The following is a 4,629-nucleotide window of genomic DNA, read 5'->3' as shown; positions in this document are numbered from 1 at the left end:
CCGTTATTTTCTCATCCCCAAAGCGAAAGGGGGGCTATGTCCTATCCTGGACCTTCGCGAGCTGAACAAGTTCCTGCTCAAGACCAAGTTTCGCATGGTTACCTTGGGGACCATCATTCCCTCTCTGGATCCGGGAGACTGGTTTGCCACCCTCGACATGAAGGACGCCTACTTCCATGTCGCGACTTATCCTCCTCACCGACGTTACCTCCGCTTTATGGTCAACAACACCCACTACCAGTTCGCCGTGTTGCCGTTCGGGCTCTCCACCGCACCGAGGGTGTTCACCAAATGCATGGCGGTGGTTGCCGCAGCCCTCCGCCGTCGTCGGATACATGTCTACCCGTATCTCGACGACTGGCTGGTTCGCGGTCAGTCTCAACAGCTGGTGATGGGCCAGTTGACAGACATTCTGTCCCTCTTCCGACGGCTCGGGCTTCTCATCAACGCCGAGAAGTCCACTTTGGTTCCGTCACAGTGGGTGGAGTTCATTGGAGCAGTCCTCGACTCCGTGATAGCCCGAGCCTGCCTGCCGCAATCTCGACATCAGACCATGGTCTCCATCATCTGGGACCTCGTCTCCTTCCCGACCACGACGGTGCGCTCCTGCCTCCGCCTCCTAGGCCACATGGCATCATGCACGTATGTCACCGCGTACGCGCGGCTCCACCTCCGCCCGTTCCAGTCTTGGCTCGCGTCGGTGTACCGACCGAATCGCGATCCCATCGATATGGTGATCACAGTCTCCAGGCCGACCCTCGACTCCCTCAACTGGTGGCTAGACCCGCAGGTCGTCTGTGCAGGAGTCCCGTTCCATCCGCCTCGCCCGTCCGCCACGCTGACCACGGATGTCTCAGCGCTCGGTTGGGGGGCTCACCTGGGCGACCTTCACACCCAGGGTCTGTGGTCGCCGCAGGAGCTCGCTCTCCACATCAATGTACGCGAGCTGCGAGCGATCCGTCTGGCCTGTCGCACCTTCTGCACCCACCTGCAAGGCTGCTGTGTGACAGTGTTCACAGACAATACAACAGCAATGTTCTACGTGAACAAGCAGGGCGGAGCCCGCTCCTCCCTCCTCTGCAAGGAAGCGATGCTCCTGTGGGACTTCTGCGTGACCCTCTCCATTCACCTGGAAGCGTCCTTTCTTCCGGGAGTGCAGAACACGCTGGCTGACCATCTCAGCAGGTCGTTCCTCTCCCACGAGTGGTCTCTCCGCCCCGACGTCGTACACACGATCTTCCAAAGGTGGGGGTTTCCCCAAGTAGACCTATTCGCGTCCAAGGAGAACAGGAAGTGTCACCTGTTTTGCTCGTTCCGGGGTCACTCGCCGGGCTCCCTGTCGGACCCCTTCCTGTATTCCTGGAAGGATCGCCTGCTCTACGCCTTCCCTCCGTTCCCGCTCGTTCACCGAGTGCTTCAGAAGCTGCGGAGGGACAGAGCCACCGTCATTCTCGTAGCTCCGGCCTGGCCGAGGCAGCATTGGTACTCCCTGCTGCTCGAGCGCTCCGTTCGGGATCCCATCCCCCTTCCGTTGTGGCCGGATCTCATCACCCAGGACTTTGGCAGGCTCCGCCATCCGAGCCTGCAGTCCCTTCATCTTACAGCTTGGTACCTGAGTGGTTGACCCACGCAGAGAGGGACTGCTCGGCGGCAGTACAGCAAGTCCTGCTAGAGAGCAGAAAGCCTTCCACTCGCTCCACCTATCTGGCGAAATGGAAGCGGTTCGCACTCTGGTGTGACCAACGAGGCCTCAATCCCTTCGTAGTCCCGGTCCTTACTATCCTGGACTACCTCTGGTACCTTAAGGAGCAAGGTCTTGCAGTCTCCTCCTTGAGAGTTCACCTGGCAGCAGTGTCCGCCTTTCGTCCATCCGTGGAAGGTCGGTCCATCTTCTCTAACCAGATGGTTTCCCGCTTCCTTAAAGGCCTGGACTGCTTGTATCCGCCGGTGCGGCGTCCTGCCCCGACCTGGGATTTGAACCTCGTGCTGGCCAAGCTGATGGGTCCTCCTTTCGAGCCCTTAGCCACGTGCTCCCTGCTCTACCTCTCCTGGAAGACAGCCTTCCTCGTCGCCATTACATCAGCGAGACGAGTCTCTGAACTCCGTGCTCTAACGGTGGGTCCACCATACACCGTCTTCCACGGGGACAAGGTGCAGCTTCGACCACATCCGGCCTTCCTCCCAAAGGTGGTGTCGGCCTTCCACCTCAACCAGGAGATCTTCCTCCCGGTGTTCTTCCCGAAGCCGCATGCCTCGCCTCGGGAGCAACAGCTGCACACCCTCGACGTCCGCAGGGCGCTTGCTTTCTACATCGAGCGGACTAAACCCTTCCGGCGTTCGCCCCAGCTGTTCGTAGTGGTTGCTGACCGCATGAAGGGCGAGCCTATATCCTCCCAGCGGATTTCCTCTTGGGTCACCGCGTGTATCCGGACCTGCTACGAGCTTGCTCGCGTGCCGCCATGCCGCCTCACCGCACACTCGACGAGGGCACACGCCTCGTCGGCTGCCTTCCTGGCCCACGTTCCGATCCAGGACATCTGTCGAGCGGCCACCTGGTCTTCGGTCCATACCTTCACCTCCCACTACGCGTTGGTGCAACAGTCTCGAGACGACGCAGCCTTCGGCTCCGCGGTATTACACTCCGCCACGTCTCACTCCGACCCCACCGCCTAGGTAAGACTTGGGAATCACCTAACTGGAATGCATAGGAGCAATCACTCGAAGAAGAAAAGACGGTTACTCACCGTAGTAACTGTTGTTCTTCGAGATGTGTTGCTCCTATCCATTCCAGACCCGCCCTCCTTCCCCACTGTCGGAGTAGCCGGCAAGAAGGAACTGAGGAGCGGACGGGCCGGCTGGGGTATATATTCAGCGCCATAGCGGCGCCACTCCAGGGGGCGCCCAGCCAGCCCGCCGGAGTTGCTAGGGTAAAAAAAAAGTTCCAAGATGCCGTGCACGCGCGGCGCGCACACCTAACTGGAATGGATAGGAGCAACACATCTCGAAGAACAACAGTTACTACGGTGAGTAACCGTCTTGTTCTACGATTCTACGATTCTATGATTCTATGATTTTACAGGATGCTTCCAGATCAGTTCTGCAGTCATTTTTGAAGTAGGACTTTAAATACCCATCTCCAAGCAAAGAGGCATCTGCTTGTTAGTCACCAAGAATGAAATCCAGATGGACAATTACTCAAAGAATGGTTACTTACCATAGAGTAATTGTGAGTCTTTGAGACATGTTGCCCCTATGGATCCCCAGACCCACCCTCCTGCCACACTACTATGAAGTCCTACTCCTCTGGGATTCGGTATTGATATGTGTGCACCAAGAGTGGAATCCATGGACTAAGCGGGAGAGGTAGATATGCTGGAGGGTAGGGATAGGGTCCAGAGTGACCTAGACAAATTGGAGAAGTGGGCCAAAAGAAATCTGATAAGGTTCAACAAGGACAAGTGCAGAGTCCTGCACTTATGAAAGAAGAATCCCATGCACCAGACTGGGGACTGACTGGCTAAGCAACAGTTCTGCAGAAAAGGACCTGGGGATTACAGTGGATGAGAAGCTGGATATGAGTTAGCAGTGTGCCATTGTTGCCAAGAAGACAAACAGCATTTTGGGCTGCATTAGTAGGAGCATTGCCAGCAGATCAAGGGAAATGATTATTCCCCTCTATTCGGCACTGGTGAGGCCACATCTGGAGTATTGCACACAGTTCTGGGCCCTCCACTACAGAAACGATGTGGACAAATTGGAGAGAGTCCATGGAGGGCAACAAAAATGATCAGGGGGTTGGTACATGACTTACAAAGAGAGGCTGACGGAGCTGGAGCTGGGCTTGTTTAGTATGCAGAAGAGAAGAGTGAGGGAGTTGATATCAGCCTTCAATTACCTGAAGGGGGGTTCCAAAGAGAATGGAGCTCGGCTGTTCTCATTGGTGGCAGATGATAGAACAAGGAGCAATGGTCTCGAGTTGCAGTGGGGAAGGTTTAGGCTGGATATTAGGAAACACTATTTCCACTAGGAGGGTGGTGAAGCACTGGAATGGGTTACCTAGGGAGGTTGTAGAATCTCCATCCTTAGTGGCTTTTAAGGCCCAGCTTGACAAAGCCCTGGCTGGGATGATTTAATTGGTGTCAGTCCTGCTTTGAGCAGGGGGTTGGACTAGATGACCTCCTGAGGTCTCTTCCAACCCTAATCTTCTATGATTCTGTGATCACATCTTGAAGAACCACAGTTACTGCAGGGATAAGTAATCATTCTTTCCAGGCTGTCTATAGACTTGCAGAGACTTCTCTGCATTGATACATGTAGTTCACATTTCTGAGGTTTTCTTCACAAACATAACAGCTAGCAATTTAATGAAAGCTGAGATTCTGGAATACATGAGAATAACTTCAGAGATTCACCAGGAGGCTTTGGAGGCTTTTTCCAAGACCAGGGAGACAGAAACTCTCTGTACCTTCATACTTAGAGCAGAATTACATAAGATTTCTTGGTGATTTCTATAGCTCAGGTCTTGTCTACCTCCTCAAAATTGCACCACAGTTGTTTTGGTATAGCTATTCCCACGTGGGAATGAGAATAACCTATACTGATATAACTGCATCTACACAAGGGCTTTGT

This window comes from Mauremys mutica, unplaced genomic scaffold, assembly GCF_020497125.1.
Source record: "Mauremys mutica isolate MM-2020 ecotype Southern unplaced genomic scaffold, ASM2049712v1 000004F_np12_subseq_1:153216_obj, whole genome shotgun sequence".
NCBI classification, from domain to species: domain Eukaryota; kingdom Metazoa; phylum Chordata; order Testudines; family Geoemydidae; genus Mauremys; species Mauremys mutica.
Note: the sequence above shows the minus strand (reverse complement) of the source record.